The sequence below is a fragment of the Dromaius novaehollandiae genome, chromosome 15, assembly GCF_036370855.1.
Source record: "Dromaius novaehollandiae isolate bDroNov1 chromosome 15, bDroNov1.hap1, whole genome shotgun sequence".
In the NCBI taxonomy this organism is placed as follows: domain Eukaryota; kingdom Metazoa; phylum Chordata; class Aves; order Casuariiformes; family Dromaiidae; genus Dromaius; species Dromaius novaehollandiae.
Window position 1 is genome coordinate 13,232,460 of NC_088112.1, and position 20,739 is coordinate 13,253,198.

Below are 20,739 nucleotides of genomic sequence, written 5' to 3' on the forward strand. Positions count from 1 at the left end.
TAGCCACTTGCTTTAGAATGCACCTACACCTATATTTGTTCTGCAACAAAAATATTTTTGTGAAACTGAAACACTTTATATAAAGATTGCAACTGTTGTTTACTAAAAACAAGCAACAGTGACTGGCACATGCTTTTAACAACATAGATATTAGGTGCAAGTGTTTCAGAAATCCAACTAGTTTCTGTGGTCAAATCTGAAACCTTTGCTTCTTTTACTAGCCATGTAGCTCTCTGCTATGTCTGTTTTGATAGGTTTGTCATGATGTTTTTAGAAAATATCTTTTCTCTAGAATAAATTTAATATCTGTTTTTTCATGACAATTCAGAATGCAGTTTCCCTCAGATATGTGAAATTCCAGTTCCTGCAGTGTGTATACACATGTACATGCATGTGCACACAGAGACATCTGCATTTCCACCCATCAATAGAAGGAAAAATGTCCTGGGGACTTAGCTCTTCTTTCTTCTTTCTTCTTTTCTCACTCCCATTGTGTCAACTAAGGTTTCTTTGTAAATTCTCCACTTTTTCTGGGTTGAGAATTTGGACTTGGAATACTCTCTTGCTGCCAAGCAACGCATTTCTCATTCAGATTTTCATGGAAAAATGTAGCACGTCTATTTGCACAGTAACCCTGACATAAGTTTGAGCCCACTGTCAAGACCAGAGACATCATGCACTCTGTAAACAATCAAGTCTGCATCATCCTCGCCTGAGAGCTGAAGAAAACTGTTTAGCATCTTAGCAGAGGACATGTTTTATTCATAACTTGTACGTGGATATGAGTAGGGTATTGGATGTGCCTCTTGTCCAGCAGCAGGTATCCAGAACTTGACTATTCTGAAGCATTACATGGGTACTTTGGTCTCAGTTTGTAGTCAGCAATGCAGATGGAAAAGGCAAGGGGTCACAGGGCCTAGTAAGCTTAAGTCCACTCTCAAGCCTGCTCTTCAATTCTGATGTAATCAGAGCCAAAGACCCTTTAACATTTATAGCAGTTATATGAGCAATACTATTTCAACGAAATAAATCCCACATTCTTTGAAGTATCTCCTGCCAGAGCTGAAAAACTTGCCTGTGACCTCCATTTCCCAAAAGCACACTGTATTTGCTCCGTATTTATGACCTATCTTCATCACACTCAAAGTCTGTCTAGCAAAGCTGTTTCTGTATCTGGCATCCTTTTTACCTTGTGCCTTCACAGATACCATGATTCAGCACAACAAGAATATTGTATGCAAGTCTGCCATTAAGCAAATATTTTTCATTGTTTGCAGAATCCCTAGAATTCAGCAGAGGAATAGACTGGTATTTGAGCCAAGAAACATCTGAATGTCATGTAAAGTTCAATTAATTATTTTCTAAATAGTCACCAGCACTGCTCTAGCTTGGAGTAGGATTCAACTGGTATTATTGTGATCACACTGTAGCCTTTCAGAAGAGGGGAATGTTTGCTTTCTCCTTGGCCTGTTTAGTTTCACATTGTGACAAAGCCATGTCTGTAAAGGATGCACTCTCAAAGACTTAGAAAAAAAACGGCTGTGCTCTTTTAAAAATTGCACCATTGTGCTTCCAGGGAAGCGGCTTAGTCTAATTCGAACTCTGCACAGATTGCACGTGTGTGTCAGCCAGAAGCACACAAACCAGCTGCAGCCACCACAAAATCCAAGTCAATTGCATCTTCACCGTAATCTCCTGCATCTGTGTTTACGGCAGTATGAAATAAAGGAGGAAGCATCTTTGAGTGTTTTGGCTGGATGCCACAAGGCTTGAGCTTTCTGGCTCTGCTCTGGGCTCTCTAACCTGTTCTAGCCATGCTGAGGGGAAGGGCAGCTGGCTATAAAAGAGTTTCTCCAGCAGCAATGAGTCAACACCAGTGAGCAACCTCTGAACACATCTGAGCAGGTGTGTTGCTCTAACTTGGGAGGTCTGAAAGGTAGGAAAGAGTCACCTAATTTGTAGTCCATACTCCAAATCTTGAGATCTGCCAAAATAAGCCAGATGGTCTGGCATCACTTTTATTCCATTACTTCGATTGCTCTACCAAAAACCTGAAACACAACCTCTGGAGCATGGGAGCATACCCTTGTCCAGGTTTATAAAGGTATTTAAGCACCCAAAGGTGCCGACAGACACCTAATAGGATTTATAAAAGTGCCTGAGGGAGTTTGGGACCTAATTCCCATTGGCTGTCAATGGGAATTAGATGTGTAATCTACTTAGGCAATTTGAAAATCCCACTGGCTGCATCTTTTCATGACTAAATACAATTACAAGCCTTAGCCTTAATGAACAGAATTATTATTATACTTGGTTTCATTTCCTAAAACACTGATATTGGCATGAAGGCTCAGAGGCAGCTTCCCTAGGAAAAACTACCTGCCTCCAAGCATGGATGGGTGCTGTAGATGTGAAGTTTCAGGAAGGAAAAACTGAGCTACTGCAGCAGTTTTTGTATCAGCATTGTGGCTGCAGCTAGCCCAGAGAGCTCTCAAGGGTTTTGTGCAGTGGTCAGCTTGGTTTTAATGTGTGTTACGTAAAAAATGCGAGTGACTTGGTGAAGGGAAAATTCTGCTCACCCACAGCAAAGTAATAAAGAAAACAGAAATCATAAGTGCCTGGAGGCTGTGAGTAGCCAGTTGAAAGGTTTTCATTTTTCTTGTGAAGAACAGCACTGGAATCCTTTCACCACTGCATGGACTGAATTAAGTCCCATCTGGTCCTGGGGAGAGTTCACAGCTTTGGGCAGTACGGGAACTCTTTGGTTCCCCTCTTTTGCTCAGGCAGCCCAGGCACAGACACAGAGCTGCAGAGCAGAGTTTAATTGAACAACAGCCTTTCCCTTTTCCTTGTCAGGCTTGGACTCGAAACAATAATCAAAACTCCTGTATCCATATGACTGTTCAAAAGCTGCCAAAAGCTTCATTTCCACAGGAAGTAAATTTCATTAACTCCAACTTTGTTTACTCACTTAACTTTGCATGCTTAGAGTTGTGAGAGTCAGCTTAGCACAAGAAAGGATCTGAGTGAGTGCTTCAGGTAGGAAATAGCTGGGATGCGTTTCTAGATTGTCTGAGGCTGCAATAAGATGCTGACTATTTCCAAAGTTTCCATAAATGTGTATGAATAGAAAAAAGTATTTGAGATGCTTTCTGAGATTGGTGGAGTTTGAAAACACCTGTTAGCCTGTTTATATTAGCCTGTTGCTAATATAAACATTGCATTTATTAAGAATATTTTGACATTGAAAGTGATAACAATAAAAAATTATTTTAAAATGTTACATGTATTTCTGGGTGAGAACCTTGCTCTGAGTCAGTGGTATCCTCGACCAGGATGCCAACATGCCGTATACACATAGCTAGTGGATATTATGCAAAGCAGGTGGGATTTTCAATGACTTAAATTGGCTGAGAAGCTGGCCACCATCTTTGAGCACGTGATTATGAGCTGTTTGTCATGTCTGGTTGAGTGTGTAGAGTGGACAAGGAGGGAACCCGAGGACTGCTAGAAGAGATGGTAAGTTCTTGTATGGGAAAGCGAGTTGGAACTTCAGAGTGTTTGGAAATACCTTTACAAATGTCACTTTTTACTATATCGCTGTTTCCATGACATGGAGAGAGTGGTTAAAGCGGGCAAGTGCCTAGGTGCAGTCTGCGCTGGGAACCGTTTGTCTGAACTGTCACGAGGAACCCACATAAGGCTTGGCTGCAGCCAACTGAACTCAGTTTTACTGCAGAGTACAACTGCCTGCTGAAAGCTTGCCACAGCTAGAATTTCTTCCCAACACACCCATTGCTGAGCAACAATGGCTGTCCTTTTCCAGGGAATGGGATCAGCCCAGTCTGGCTCTTGAGAAACACACCAGCTGCACTTGAGAGGGTGATGGGATGAATGTGAAAGGAGCTCTGCAGACCCAGCAGAATGCTAGGTTTTCCTAGCTAATGGCAATTTAGCAGTGTAATCCCTCATGTGAAAGCAACACCCTTGCCAGAGGCAATGGCATTTAGGTGCAAGGGGAATTTGTCATTACAGAGAGGAGAGGGGATGTGGAAGTAGAGGAGCCAATTGATCTGCAGGAATAAGGACAGCAAGCTTCTTTTTTTCTTTCTTTTTTTTCTCTTCTTTTCTTTTTCTCTTGCGAGTCTATTTGATGCTAATGAACTGCAGGGGTATTAGAGCTAACCGCTTCCTGGCACCAACTGCATAGACGTTGTGCAAGATTCCTTTCAGCTTAGCTTTGCTGACATGCTTGCTTCTGACCTCAAATATCTCTAGTTTTTCCAGTTCTGAATTTTTCTACAAGTGAAAAGGCCTGTGTCAGTGAAAATGTGCCAAAATACCTGGGGAGCTGGGGCAGACTGGAAAGACTGTGGTGTTCTCCGCATGATCTCAGGCAGGGGCTTGAGCTGCGCTGCCACTTGGGAGGCCGGGCTCCAGCAGAAGGGAAGAGGCATCAGGTGGGATGTGGAGAGTTAGTTCGAGTGGGATAAGCGAACAGCACTAACAGCCAGCAGGCAAATGGCTCTGTTCCTTTTTTTTCCAGCGGAAAATATTTCAGTGACAGGTTTTTTTTTCCTTTCATTGACATTTTTCTTAGATCTTTTTTAATTTTCTGAATAAATGGAAATAATCATCAACCTAATAATGGGTGAATACTGTCGTGAAAAAGCCAGTTCTCACTAAATGACCCCACTCCTTCAGGCTCTGAATTTCAGATGTTTCTAAGGTTTTACTTGGAGTGCTTCATGTTCCTTCCCATCTCTACATTTTTTTTTCACTCATAGTCTGATTTGGCACCCCTAGAAAAGGACAGACATGTTTCTGGTGACTCCAAGAAGACCGACCGAGGTGCATTCACAGCATAGAGAAGGCAAGGGTTCTAGTTTATCTTCATCTCTTTCCCTCTTGGTAATCAGCACAGCAATAATTCACACTCTACCCAGCTTTTTGTCTGTCTTGGTTGGCAGGCTACAGAACTAACTCCCCTGCCTTGCAAGGGGTTTATAACCCTTCTTGTGAAAATGCCTCTTAAACATCAGACTCGGAATGTTTCATAAATTATTTTCTTTTCCTTTCTTTTCATCCACTTCCTCCTTTAATTAGTAAGGAAAAGTTAGCTAACAGCTGGGAAAACCTGCCCAGATAGTTTTAATTCCCTGTGTTTTTTCTGTCCTGAATCTTTCTTTCTTTCTTTTTCTTTTTTGGAAAATGTCCTTGAAAGAGTGCTTATTTGCTGATCTAGTCACATAGAGGAGTCTGTGTCTGGGTGTGTGAATGTGGGCATGTACATGTGTGTGTAGGAAGAAGCACTTCAGTGAAAGCTCGCTCTCTCTCAGCTCTGCTGTTTGAACTGCACATCACAGCACATTGACTGACAACTGCAAAGACATTAGTTACTGTACACAGGGGAAAAATCTGACGTTCATGTGATGCGATTAATATTTTAAAAACTTGCTTACCTGTAGCTGTAAAAAGTAGCTCTCTTACTCAGAGGTCTTAAAGGAGCCACTGCTGGAGAGGCCAAGGGAGAGTTTAATGATGTTACTTGTTTATTGCCCTTTGAATCTCCTGTCCCGAGAGTTCTGCTTCGCTTCTGAGCTGTGTGTGGGCCTCTGGATTTATCAACCTTACTCACCATTTCTTGACCACGTTAGATCTCTAAAGCACTGCAACAGTTTTAATGGTTTTTACTCACATTGTGAGGGTGTTAGTTCCATTTTGCAGAGGGGACGCTGAGATACGAGTCTTTACAGGGCCTAATGCCCACTTCTTCCCTCTTGCATATTTGGTAGTTTTTAACTGTTGGAGCGCTTCCCAGCAGCTGAAGGATTGTGTGACATAGAGGGGGCCTGGGACTGATTTGAGAGTCTGTTTTTGACTAGCTGGATTTAGCTAGTCAAAGTTTACACAGCTGTGGATAGATCCAGCTGTGCTGGTGGAAGATGATGCTATTCCCAGCAGGTCATCATCACCAACATTGCCAGAGGTTCCTGCCCCAGCCAGTCTGCCAATGAAACATCCCACATAAGTGGTCCTGAATGCAGGCCATACCATGTGGATGGATGGATGGATGGGTGAATGAATTGCAGCCATTTTTTTGAGCAGATACAGATGATTTTGCAGCAGGCAAATTAAAGCACACTCTCATAAGCCTGCTCCATCAGCAGGTCTAGATAGGGAAAGTTGGTGAACTCAGGTAGGCAGGTCAGTGTCACACAGCTGGGGACAGTGTCTCACACCCGCACAGCTGGGCGGAGAAGGTCCCTGGCTAAAGTCATAACATAACCTTTCTCAGTTTCTGCTTCACTTCCCTCCCTGTGTCTCCACGGTTTGCTTAGAGTAGAACTTATGACAGTGTCTCTCACTGTGTATACATTCTGCGTATACAAAATGCGTAGCACTCATCTCACCCTATGGAGTACTATAAAAGTACAAACACTGGAGATAAGAAAAAATTACTTATTTTGAGAATGAGCGAAAGTAGCAGAATCTGACCAAAGGTCAGCAAATGACGAGGAAACCAGCCAGGATTAGAACTGATTATTTTTAGCACTCAGCCCCATTCTCAAACATTGCTCTATCTGGCTTGCTCAGCCACTCCTCCTAACGGCATAAAGTGTAGGTTGCTCTTGGAAGAGTGAGGGTGGTAAAGGGTTAATCAGTGCTCCCAGCAGACATAACATGGTGCAGAAAAAGAGGAAAGATTTGTCAGGCTTTAAAGTAGCTAAAAGTTGGCAGCAGTGACACAAAAGCCTTAAACTGATGGGCAAATATGGAAAGCAAATATGTTTGCTCTATTGAGCAGGGACAAATATATCTAGATAAACAAAGAGAAAGATTTAACTTTTGCCTAATCCTCATGGTATTTCCAGCTCAGGAATTTCTGGGAATCTGGTGGAGGCCAAATCGCATGACATTTCTAGCCAGATTTGCTGACCAAAGACATTGGAATCGGCCCTGAACTTTGGACGATTAGTCAAAATAAAATGCTTTGGGTTTAGGTATTAGCTGAACGTCTGGAGCACTGTGCTGTGAAATCTGAGCACCAATCAGCTTGGTGCAAAGCCAATAAGTCTGACTGATTCATATCAGCCTTGCCCTTGTCTCTAGTAGAGCAGGCTTAGGCTATCAGACCCAAAGCCTAGATCTCTGCTTTGGGTTTTACCTAGCTCTCTTAGGCTAAATGGGGTTAGTGAAAGAACCTGCCAAATATATGATGTCCTGAAACAGTGCTACAGAGACACATGTTGTTACCCACTCCTCACCACTGGACTTACCAACTCCTACCTCCTCTTTTCTTCCTCCCCATCCTCCAGGTTGCTCCTTGTTCACCCTCCCCATCACCAGCCCTGACGAGTGAAGGCTGCAACTTCTTTTTGCCTTCTTCCAGCTTTGTGATTGCAGCTATTGCCTCCAATGTCAGGGCCATCACTGAGCCTGGGCATGGTCTGGGCTGTCACTGGCCAGAGTCAGCACCACAGGTTGCGGTCACACAGCATAGAGCTACCCCACTCGGCCCCACAGGAGCTGGCTCATGTCTGGCAGGGCTTACTCATTCGGGCTCCATGTCAGGCAAATTCAGGTGCAGTGCTGGAGCCGCATGCATACTGCCCGGCACTTCAGCCAATATCTGTGGCTCAGGTGATGGGCAGCCTGAATAATCTGCCTCTGGACAACTTGGAGTTGACCGCACTTGTCTGAGCACCTGTCACGGGTACGCAGAGGGGAACTGCATGGGAGTTGCCAGAGTGCATATGATTCAGGCATGCAACCTTCAGCAGACCTGAGCGCACTTGGCATGAGGTCAAGGCTCTCAAAGCAGCTGTGCCCCTTTGCTAATGGTTTGACAAATATGAACATTTTTGCATTTGTCACAAAATCCCCAGGCCTGTTGCTTTCATGTTTCCCAGGGCTTTAATTCCATGCCAGTATATTGGGAGGGAGAAGCAATGCTCCACAGATGGCTTAAGGCTGGAATATCCTGGGAAGCATTAATTCTTTGAAGACAAATATTCCTTGAAGACAGAGATTTTAAATATGTGTCCCATTTCTACAGACACTTTAAGCTGGCATAAGCCAGCCCTGCAACAGCGTCTTTCAGAGGGAGGTCCACCACTGTTCCCATTCCTCTGCCTCCTCCTTCCTGGCCCAGGGTTGCTCCTTTCCCCATGCTGGCACCAGCACACACACAGTTGTGCAGTGAAACAGGCCAGGGAACTCTGCCAGGTTAAAACTAAACAATTTCCTTTTCCCCAGGTTAGTTTTAACCTGGATAAGTTCCCTGATCTGGTTCACTGCAGGGCCACAAGAACACTTGTGTTGGCGCAAGGCAGGGAGTAGCGGAGGGAGAGGGGAGGAATGTGTGCTGGGGGTGAGGGTAAGGAAGGGCCATTTCCTTTAGCAGTAGTGCAGGGTTATGCTGGCTTAAAGACTTGGTGGATCTGTGGTGTTAATTGCTGAAAATGATGCGCTCCAAGCCTTGTGTCATTGGTTAGAGATTTTCAGGAATAAAAGCCTCTCTCCATTTTAACAAAGGGCCTTGTTTTTTAGGTTGTTTTGGAGGGTCACAGTCTAAACTGAATCCCCAGTCTTATTATGCTGGAGAACTGACAGTCTACCTAAGCATGATGAAAGAGGAGATAGAAGTACAGAGAGGAAAAAAGCTTCTTCTAAAATTATAAAGCAGATTAGGAGCAGAACCGCGGTGAATTGGGATGTCTCCTTGCAGCTTGGTTCCCACCAGTGGCTTCCTTGACCCTCTGTATGGCAAGGAAAAGAGGGAGCCAGTTGTCTGCCACACTGCCATCAGTTCCCATTTGTGCTGACAGTGTGTGCTTATTATGTATTTATTTAAATATCAAGGAGAATAAATCTTCAGAGTGGCAGCTTGGTGGATGACTTGTCAAGAGCTGGCTTATTTGTCCTAATAAAATGTGGACTAATTCCATTGAGTGGTGATTTCTCTGCATTTACACAGATGTAACTGAAAGCAGAATTGGGCCCTCTGACTCCACAGCAGCATCAGCAAGTTTTCTGCTTTCTAAATCATACTACTGTTATTCTGCTAAGTTCCTCTGAGGCTTTCGTTAAACTCTGGGGCACAAACTCTGTCTTTCATTTATAGCAGCAGCCAATAGGAAGATCTCAGAATCTGATCTGTTAACTGAGAGATGAACATCAGCAAAGGTTACTAGCAAAGTATTTCCTCCTCCGCAGTCCCACTGAGGGAAAATCTGATCTCAGTTATGCTGGGGCAGTCTTGAGGTCAGTGGGGCTGTTCTGGCTTTACATGGTTTTCCCAAATGTGGAGATATGACATTTTGCCTAATGTGTTTGTAATTCTCATCAAATCAGTCCCAGTCGCATTTTGAAGGTGAGGTCCTTGTGTGCTGGTTGTGACCAAAGGCACGAGAAATTCTCCTTTCTAAGAAAAAGAATATTAATTTTAGTCTCTTTCTTCCTTTTTTTTGTTTCCTTAGAGTGTTATTGTTTTTCATTGAGAAGATAATTTAAAGTGATACTTGACCGTATTCCCCACTTTTTCCCACCTGAAGAGAGATGTACTTGAGCTGATTTGCATATTTATTGAATCCGTGTTCCTAGGATGGCCACACTGTGATGCCATTTCTCATTTACAGTGTGTTCCTGCTGGCTGTGTGACTTGTTAAAAGAAAGACACTATAAAAAGAAAAAAATATGCAATATGTTATATGTGGACTGCAAATGTAAAAGTGCCTGAAGTATGGAGAGAGAAAGAGATAGATTGGCAGCCTGGAGACATAATAAGCCATTAAACCATTTAAGGGAGGCCTGCTGAGTTTGTTGTTCAATTACTGTTACTGATGAAGTATGTCAATAATTATGATTTTCAACCCTGTATGACATTTATATTTGTAAAAGTTTCAGAGATTGGCTTTACCAAAACCCAGTGAGACTACTATTAAGGAGCTGAGATGAGGCTCACAGTGCATCTTTTTAAAAGAAGAATGGATTATACTTATTTGCTCAGGTTATTCAAAGCCCACAATCTTTAGCCAGCTCTGGGTAGCCCCAGTCAAAGCAGTAAGGATGAACTGATCTCACATGTTCCTCGGTGTCTGAGATGAATAGATGGAATGGGAATGTTTACTTTTTCCTGAGCCAGACACATGGTAGAGTACTCCTGTGTTGTATAATCCCATGAAAACTTTGCCTAGGAATGATAGAGAAGTGTGGATTTCATCCATTCATGATCATCAGCATTACCGTAACTGGAATTCTTTAAAAGGAACCTTATGCATCTTTTCTATTTTCAGAAAGTGACTGTTGATGAATCTCCAATAGAGTAAGAATTAGATATAACACGGTATCCTTGATATTAGGCAGGAGAGGTAGCCCTGCCCCTAATAAAATGTTTGCAGTGGCTAAATTTCAGTCCTTGAGAGGCAGATCAGGCCAATTCTGTATTTGCAAATTGCTACCAATACAGAACTGTTTTGTCTGGTCCTCCTCCACATTCTTCTTTTTTTGTTTATTTACTTTTCTTCTGGATTTAGAAATTTCATGTGTTAGAAAACACAAAAATTTTAGGTGAACCCTTGAAGTAGTGGTTATGTAGGAATGCCACTGGCATCTCTTGATTTCCAGATGCATCACTAATGGGACCTAAAGTGGCCCTGTATGTTTGCAGGGGCAGAGTTACTGTGACAAGAAAAGGTTAAAGGATTGAGAAACTCTAGGTTTCTGGAGGTTCTCTGGTGCAAGTTCATGTAATCCCGCAAACCAACTTTTCTACAGCCCCTTTTTCCCAATGAAGATGACAAAACAATTAAGATGATCCAAAAAAGATAAATGAAGGCAATTTTAAAATGCCATGTGATAATTTATCTGAAGAGTCTCGTCATTCCAGATTCATTTTCTATGCACTGTAATAGTGTCAGTCCTTATAACTGTCTTTGGTATTCAGATAGATATCACAGCTGAAATCTGTAAGTACTGTGTTAAATTTTAGCATAAGTTATTGGAAACTATAAATAAGATCTCACTGACTGTAATCCTTCAGTGATACATAAAATAATCATCTGCAAAAATTCACAGCCCCATTATAATATCAGATAAGATCAATTTTCAACAACAGGGATACTGGTGTGCTTTAGTTTTAGACTTTCAAGAGTTCATGAAAGGACAATGGCCAGGTAGTATTTTTTCATACATGCCAATATAGCTTAGTTATATTCCTTATTTATGCTGATACAAATAAGAGTAGGATCCAATCCCAAACTCTGAAAGGCCTCCTTTTGCACTGTGCTGTATCATCTAATAAATATGTTTTTGTGGAAAAAAATCTAACTACACTTCAAAGAGTTTGAAAAGATGTTTTCTGTTTCTCACACTTCCCTCCAAATATTCTTTTTCAATTTTTTAACCAGCATATTGATGAAGACATTATCAATATTTTGTCTCCTCAATGCCCCCAGATAATAAACACTGTTGTAGAGGAGGTGTGGAGAAAAATTTCTTTTTTGACAAAAAGCTTTGAAAAAATATTTTAAAAAGCATGAGATTTTTTTTTGTTAAAAATGCCAGTGATGGAAGATGCCGAAGGTTTCATTTGAACAGTTTGGTGCAAGGTTCCCTCTTTCAACAAGTCTGTGTCTCCAGCCTGGTTGTGTAATGGCTCCAGCTGCCAACTGTTTTGAAAAATAAACTGTCTAGGTTGGATTCCTGTTAGGCAATCAACTTTAATCCTCTGGAGAAAGGGTGAGCAGCTTTGTTCCTCTTACTTGAAGTCTGGGTTATCCTCCTTCATTTCTTTGTCTATAATCAATTTGGTTCATAGAGAAAGCCTTCATTATGTTCAAAGCTTTGCATGGGTTTAAGGGGCTGCTTAGCTCCCAGTGAGCTTGGGTTGTGTGTTTGTATAGCTCTTTCACCACTGTTTCCCTGATCTGTAGGACTCTGTATATCATAGAAATACTTACTGTAAAGTTACGCTTGGGGAATGGTTTCAGAATCATCTTAAACTGATCTAAGTCTGCAAGATGCCAAGAAGGCTGGTTTTGCCCCTCCTATCCCTGCCGCTGGCCATATGTTCTCAGTTCCTCCCTTGTGAGTGGTCAGGCAGGTAGAGGAGCAAGTCTGCTGGGAAAGTAAGGATCACTTGGGACAGGGTTCCACAACAGCTCGGCTGAGACTGGCCGAGCTCCTGGTCGTGCATGCCTTCCACACTGGCCTTTGTCTGCTCCCATCATGAGCTGGTTCACAAAGTTCAGCTTAGCAGAAACTAATCCCGCTTCTTCTCTATTTGTAGGGTTAGTTTTCTGCCATCTCAGTGGGCTCGACTGGCTCACACAGTGGGAAGTCCAGTGAGCACCTTTGCCTATGCGAAGAAAGAAATGAGAGCATGCACAAGAGTTCAATATTTTTAAGCATGGATTTTGATGGTACTAGACCTTCAGCATGAGAAATATGGCTAATTGAGTCATTCACTCTAGGACTTTCCCCTCTTGATTACCCAGTACAATTGCAAACACACTTGTATTTGCTTTTTTGTTTAAACACCTATTTTTCTTGTCTGCTCCCTGGTCTCTGACAGTTGCCGGTGCATTTTCTTCTGCTCGTAGAGTCGTCAGAGACTCCCCAGGGTTGCCAGTACAAAGAGAAGAGGGTTGCTTGAGGCAGTTTCACACCTGCTAATGGAGGAGTCATCAAAACAGGCCATAGTGGGGGATGTTTCTCTCTTGGAAGTGACAAGAGTTAAATCATGGTGGGTGCTTCCTGGCATGAAATACAGTCCATGGGAAGAGAGTGCTTTTCTTAGGAGCATACCCCCTTCTAAGCACTACATCTCTGCTTCCTTCTGTCTTACAAATGTGTGCAAAAGATGACAAGTATCTTTTGCAAGAACTGCAGCTGTTTAATAGGGGATTTGCAGAAGAAAGTAACGCAGCCTCCCTGTTTCTCTTCCAAAACTGGGATTGTGAGCCTGCTGCCTCAGCAAAAGAATAGGATCCTTGCTGGAAAAGAAAAATTTCACTCCCCTGTGTAGGACTTACAGCCAGGACCTGGGTGAAAGGCTAATACCCATCAACACATTTTTGATGTCATTGTGCTTTTCCCTCTGTTTGAGCTGACAGCTAATGCCAGGAATTGGCTGCATATCCCCTGCATTGCGAGGAGTTTGGATGTCAGATGCAGGGGAGATGGAGCAAGCTTGGGCAGCCAGGCGTAAGCAGAGAGAAACAGTGAGGAATGACTCTTTGCTCCAGGGTGTGAGGTGCCATTGCTGGTCTGACCTTTTGAATACAAAGCATTTGTCAGAAATCCAGAGAAAAGCCAGCCTAACCAGTCAGGGTGGCTCTGCATCTCTTTTGAAGACATGCTCATGTATTCAAGCGGACACACCTACCCCCAGGCCTGGCCCAGCCATTGTAGGCAAGTGTCTCTGATGAAACCGTGGGCCACATTCCCTCCTGTTCCCTCCTGTTAGCAGGAGAATGGACCTCATACACTTCCACGAGCTCTTCTCTCATTCTAGCCAGGAGCCCAGTAACTCCCAATCCAGACAGGGGAAGTTGTTGAAGGCCAGCATGGCCTCGAAGGATCTGACCTGAGATGGGTGCAGGCAACTACAGTGAGAACTGTGTTAATCCTTCTTGTGCTTCATTCTTTAGATATCTCATCCAGCACCTTGGAGCTGCTGCCCAGGCTCTGACACTCATACAGTCTTTCTTCACAGGCTCTCTCCCAAGACTTCCCTGACTCCTTGAGCCACCACTCTCCAGTGCAGACCTGCTGAAGCCTCATGCCATGATCTCCGGACTCAAATGACTGAATCCCCTGTCATGTCCACCTGTAGGTAAGCCAGTGCAGCACTGTGTCTACACCATGTACGTTCTCAGCCTCACACCTTGGTGGTCATGTCAGAAAGCTGAGGATGTAAACGGCAGCTCAGGGTGGGGAGGAGGGAGATGAAGTCTGTGCACCATTGTTCTCAGGCTGCCTTTCTACACCACAGCTTAGAACTCAGTCCATTCCCCCATCTTGGCAAGGGATACACAACACGTATCTTCCAGTGTGTGACAGGTCACAGACTGCTCTGTGTGGCCAAGAATGAGGAGCTGAACAATGCTTATTCTACATCATACCGAGTACCCTTTTCCCAGGAACCTTTCCTTCCTCCCCCTTTAGATCTTTAAGCTGCTGCAGAGCTGCACCCTCAGTAACCTTCCAGGAACTCTTTCAAGTTGGCAGATGTGCAGGTCACAGGTTGCATGCGGCACAGTAATGCACTGGCACATTCCAGCCTCACTTTTAACTCTGCTTTCCTCCACTAAGCCAATCAAGCTTGCAAATCTCCTCTTATAGATTAAGGAAAGCAGGACAACAACCAGGGAGGGCCCCCTCCAGTTTCCTGTGCCTTTCTTCAGCAGCATGCAGAGCAATTTGCCTTCTAAGTTGACCTTCAAGGTTACACAGAGCTGGCTGTAAGTGCTGTGGTGATGAAGAATAGCAGTTGTTTTACAAGACTAACTGAACGAGCTTAGTTTTGTCTGGTTGCTTCATGCTCGGCCCTGACATCTAGTGGAACAATTGCACTAAAGCATTTGCAAAGCTGAGCAGAAGAGACCAGGGTTTGCTTCACTGCAGTGTTCAGTGGATCAATCATTTCCACCATAAGCTGGTTTATTTTATTGCACTTAATATTGCCAAGGAATTTGCTGTGGGAGAAAGAAGGAGGCCCCGGCATGAACAAAGGGCAAACCTTACGGGTAGTTGTTTTTTCCTTTTCCTCCGAATATGTGCTCCTTTTTGCTGCCAGGTGAATGGTCTTCTAGCTGCAGCAGTGACAAATATCAGTTTCACAGTTGCTTCTTGATTAACACCATTAAATGAAATCCAAATGTGACATGATCTCAAGAGACCGTAGAGTAAAACTGCCGGAGAGCTCATAATAATCCCTGTGAAAAATGCAAAATTGCTATGGGCTAAATTTTCCACACGGCTTCTCAGAACACAGCTGTGCTACTTGTAAGTACAACTGCTTGCACATGCAACCCATGCTCTGTTTTTACAGGTGAGAAAGGAGGCAAGGAAACATTTTGTGGATATGAGGGGGATTTTCAACTGCTCAGTTGGAAGTGATGCACATAATTGTTCTTCATAAGGACATAGGATTTTTTGCTCTTGGAAGGGTGTTTATTGACTGTTTGGGGTGCCCGTTGTGTAGGAGCTGAAAGCATTATGATGATAATGACAGCAAAGGTGACCTGCTGCTTTTGCGGTCCTAAAGGGATCTTTATTTGTGAAATTTAGTGGCCGTGCCTTTGTGGTGCTTCATCATCAAGCACAGACAAACTGAGTTTCTTACGGCCAGACAGCCCTGCGATGGGTTGGGTCTGCAGGGTTCATGCCTACTCAAGACACAGGTTGGCTGTGGCTCTCCCACAGGCATGTCAGATCTTCACAAAGGCCCAGGCTCATCTCTTCAGCTCCTGCTTTACATACTTCTGCAGCTAGGAATGTTTCTGACATTTTTATGCAGCGAGGCCCAGAGCCTCTTCCCCTCTGACTCCAGCTGTCAGGATTGCAGATCTACTAACTGGCTGCCCCTGGCACATGGGATCATGGAACAAGAAGGGGACTATGTGCCATACAGGCATGCTGTGTGCCTCATATCTGGCCTTCAGCTAAAGGGAGCTCTGCTGTGGGTCACAGCCTGCCTCTCTCCAGCTGTATGAGCTCTGGTTTCAGACATGCTTCCCTTCACAGGACCCATTGCAGTGCCACCCTCTGCATTGGAGAAGACATCACTAGAAAGGCCTGTTTCTAGTCCACTGTGTCTGATCTCTGCTCTCTAGGGCACAGTTTGCAAAAACTAGAGCAAAACTGTTATTAAGTGAATCAGAATAAAAGCAGTCATAACGGGACATCTGCTACCTCTTTGCTGTAGGAATGGCAAGAGTGGGCTGACTTCTGGCAGCCATATGCAGAGCTCCTCTTCCCTTCTTGCAGCAAGAAGAGAGCTCTGATTTGGGGGAAGGTTCAGAAGCTGGGATGGACTAGGGGAGTGGGACAGCTCCTGAGAAGTGAAGGCAGTCACTGAAGCTAATAGTATGTGAGACCACAGCCTGAATGAGATGAGCTATTAGACAAGACTGGTGACCTGCTGGCTGTCCTAATCAGTTTAGAGGGTTCAGTCAGGACACAGCTTGTCAGGTGACAGTGACTCTTGCAGAATGGGCGGCCCCAGCTCAGAGAGGCAGGATGGCTGGCAGGTCATCACAGCTGTTGGCTTTAGTTTTCACAAGTGTGCTTAGCTGTGAATCACAACAGCTGAGAATTGGGACAGCATGACTGTCCTGCCACCCCTGCATGGGGGCAGGGGCTTCCAACAGTGGTAGAGAGCAAAGGGCAGGAGTGCCTTAAACTGCCCCAGAAATTTCCAGTCCAGGGCTAGAGGACTCCTCAGAGACTTGCTTCAAAGCATCTGGTCAAGCTACCATGGAAACAAGTTACTGCCTATCATCTGAGTACTCTGCTTGTGAGGCACATCTCACTTCATCACTGATGCAGGCAGAGTTGATTACTGTGGCTCTGTTAATGGTTGGAAACTTGTTAAACTGCTTTAGGCTGTGTGTCTAGACCCTACCAGTCTGAGCTGAGACTGCTGAAGTGAAATCAGAGCCAAAAGCTTTTGTACTCTGAGTCTTTGCTACTTGATTCTCCATCAAATAGGGAAGTGGCATACAGTGCCAGGAGACATACCGGCTGCCCTGTGTGAAGGGGGAGAAGCAGTGTCAGAGAGCTCCTGCAGCCCTGTTGTAGCTCCACTGCTAATGTGTTGGGCAGTGCTGTTGTCTCAGGGCCATGGCTTCTCCTGGTGGGTTTATTTAGGATTTGCAGTTTGATTACTGCACTAGTCTTAAACAAGGAATTAATTGAGATTTTAATAAATGCTAATGGAAAACCCACTTGATTGTTTAAAAATGTTGTGTGAAGTTTGTGTAAGGGGTTACATTGATATTAAATTAGCATATAAAATCTTTTTCAACTCTCATATGATTTAATGTGGCTGTTATCGTGCGTGAATAAAACAGTGATTGATGAATGAAAACCTCTTTTCCAAGCACAGAGATTCTTTAATAAGATCAGGAGTATTTCTGACATGTACTGAGTTACTGGTGTTACGCAGGTCACTTTTTGATGAGAGACTGACCCATGTGTACAGTATGGACTTTGGGATTGGAGTGCATTCCTAACCAACCCAGCATGTGACTGGATTTGGATCTGCAGTCACATGGTGACCCATGAAAACAGAATTGAGAACTCTGTCCTAGCTGAACTTCTCTAATTGTCAAGCACCGAAATGGACTGAGACATAATTTACGGTACAGAAGAACAGAAAATTAAAAAGCAAGTCAGTAATCTGGAAAAAGAGGATTTGAAGCTCTTCCTCACATTACTCTAATTCTGATGCCACTTGCATCCGGCTGGTCAGAGCAGCCTGGTGTGTGGTCTCTCTTGGATGTGCTGAAAGGCCAACATCAGCCCAGGGACAGCCCAGCCAAACCTCCTTTCCTCTGGCTGTAACTCCTATCTCCTACTGTTCTGGCAGGAGGAAGATGGAGTGGCTTAATAGACTCCCTAATAGCCATTACAGGAGCTGGCCTGGTGGTGTGTTGCACTGATCTGGGGCCAGAGTGCATGGATAAAGCGGAGCAAGTAGATGCATTAGACCAGAGCCACTCAGGTAGTGTATTCTTCTCTAATGAACCCCCTTGCCAGAATGGAGTATGGTTCATTGGCAGTTGGTGTAAGGAAGAACAGCCACACGGGCAGGGACCGAGGGATATTTGCTGGAGGTTTGAGGTCACTTTTACTCCATTCTTGAGCTGTGCTGATAGTATCATAGTCAGCTGCATAAGCTTAAAATATGGATCGTAAGATTTGATGTAACTTAGCTCTGCTCTCCCTGTGCGGAAAGCAGATGTTCTCAGGTTTCCAGGTGCTGAGAAATGCTGCGTCAAGCTCATGGAAGAGCTTGCCAGGTAGTTTGAAGACCGCCAGTTTTCTTGTCTCTTGGGCACGCTCCCAAGCCAGTGTGCTATGTGTGATACAAGCCAGACAAACATCTGTCAGTACTGATGTTGGTAGGGCTGCTCCTGCCTTGGGGCAGGCAGACAGACTAGGTGATCTCTCAAGGTCTCTTCCAGCCCTAGTCTGGGAGGGAGGTGGGAGCACTGGAGGTCATGGCAAGGGCTTAGGAGATGCAGAACACAAGGCTGGAGGGGACTGAGCTTCATTAGCTGCTCTGCTCCTCAAGTTGTTTTATGATTCCACGATAGTCTTGCCCATCCCTCTATTCTGTCTGTTCCCAGTCTGGTTCTTCCATTGCTTGACAGAAGATTTAGATTAAGAGAGATCAAGCAGCAGCAATACACTGTCCAAAGTTGTCTGACTTCCTCCACCTGGTGATTTCTACTCTTGCAGTGTGCTCAATTTATATGAATTAGGAAATGTTGTGAAGGTATCCAGGAGTGTATGAGCATGTGATGGGTAAAATTGCCATAAGGGCAGATAAGAGAGAAGCAGAATATATACCTACAGATGTGTGACTGTTTGTGCAGTATATGATTCCTGAGAATCATGTTATTTGTGCTCAGTGTGAGAGGGAAGCAGGAAATTTACCCAGGTTGACATTTTTTGTTGCCATGCATCTCCATTCCTCTGGACTAGTCTCTGCAGTAGAATGAATATGCAGATTACTGATATCTCAGTGTGAACAGACTGCGCAGGCCTTCCACTGGTGTACAGATATGGGGACAAATTTTTAAAACACTGTTTCATTGCATTCCTTCTAGAGGTCTGATTCCTTATCTCCCTCCCTCCTGCCCACTGGCTTGATTTTGCATGCTTATCTGCCACATCCTTTTCCTGCCCAATAAAATCCCACTTTTGGAGCCAGATGTGCATATATGCCTGATTGCTGATCTTTACAAAGCTTTTAAAATCTCCCTAGTTATAAGCACACATTTAGCTGACTGGTGTTTGAGTTAGTATTCTTATTTGTCTGTATGGCAGGACCCAGTCACTTGGTTGAGCTAATGAGCTCAGATATCACAAGCAATGAGGGGCCAGTTTGTTTCCATCTGTGGTGCAAGTGTGGGGTGCAGCCAGCTCATACATTTCCACACAACAGAGCCTTCCAGCAGGTTCTTGTCTGTGCCTTGTACCCACGTCTGCTTGCACCTGTAAGGGTCAAAATGCGAGCTGTGCTTTTGATCATGCCAGAACTCGCTCCAGGGAGGAGCAGATGAGCCCATTTGAGGGTTGGTTCTTCCTCACTGCCTTTCCCCCAGTTTGCCACCATAGCACACAGGCTTCTCCTGCCATCATTGGAGGACTAATGCCAAAGTGTTTTAGCACAGAGAACCACAGGGAATACCAGGCACTAATGGCTATAGAGAGAGCAAGGACACAGACTGCTATTAGAGAGAAATGTGGAGCCTGGCGACAAGGCCAGTACGTGTGCCTGACAGCATGCAGCACGCAGTTTAACTGTGGATCTCCACAGGCTGTCTGCAAGGCCACAAACCACTTCCTCCCAGGCGAATCTGAGCAGTGACACAGGACAGTGTTACTGCAGGACTCAGGTTAGGCCAAGACGAGCTCTAGGACCGATGTCTAACTAGGCAGTGGAAACATACTGCAGGCTGAGGATGTTTCTTGCTGCAAAGGGTGAAAACAAAGAGTGAAAACAAAGAAGGAAAGAAATAAGATACAGAGCCTCACAGTGATGAAGTGTCTTGCTCTGGGTGACACAACAGGATAGTGGCAGAAGTAGAACTCAGCTCTCTCCATGCCTAGTTCAGTGTCATTTCAGCTCTGCTGCCTGGCTTCCAGGATGTTGTGACTGCAGAGCCTACAGTCACTTATGCCTATTAGTATTTGTACTTCTGCTGAAGTAGGTTTCTGGATTTCACCCATGCTGGTCTATCCTCCTGGGAAGTCAAATGGAAATGCTATAGTCTATAACGATCTCATTTCCCTGGCAATGCACTGGAATCACAAGCGTTTACGCTTGCTAAATATAGCAAAGAGGGACCTGGGGTTGATCAGCATTTCTCCCATTAGTGCTGTAGGTGGAACTGCACTTAATAGGAATTACACTAAATGGATATAGGAGACATGGGGATAATTGACCAAACTCGTCTTAAATGTGTTTGTAGAGAGAAGGAAGCCGCAAAATGATAGGCATTTTCCCCATTAGCCTCTATAGCGAAGTTAGCAGGCTCTGTGGGCCAGATTCTCAGCTAGGGGGACTTGCCATTGCCTCTTTGTCTTCACTGGAATCAGGCAGATTTACCCTGGATGCACACAGAATACTGGTGTCACTCGCAATATTAAATGTCTGAAGCTCATGGAAAAGTGAGAAAAAGGCTTAACTACTACAACTGCAGGTTTATTGTCATGAGTTTGGGCTTTGTGAATAGGAATAAATGAGCCTGCTGAATAGTAGAATTAAGGCCAATACACCCAGTGGTGTAAATGAGCATGACACTGTATGGCCAGCAATAGAATTTTACATATTATGCCAGGAGGTAATTTAACACTGAATATATTATTTAGGTAATATACCATGTATGCAAGCTGACAGGCCCATTTCCCAGAAGGTATTTTTTAATACCAGTATACCTGCAACTACAAAATAGACGTGCCTTTTCAGAGCCTTTCCTCTCTTCAGACACAAAGCTG

The 20,739-nt window shown here is 44.2% G+C and overlaps 1 long non-coding RNA gene across 1 annotated transcript in view; it reads left to right on the forward strand.

Moving 5' to 3' along the window:
- Positions 1-20,739, forward strand: part of LOC135330024 (uncharacterized) — a 148,110-nt gene that overhangs the window by 8,936 nt on the left and 118,435 nt on the right. Inside the window, exon 2 of the long non-coding RNA XR_010391737.1 lies at positions 13,721-13,840. This is a non-coding gene — a long non-coding RNA (uncharacterized LOC135330024). The remainder of the gene's footprint in view (positions 1-13,720; positions 13,841-20,739) is intronic.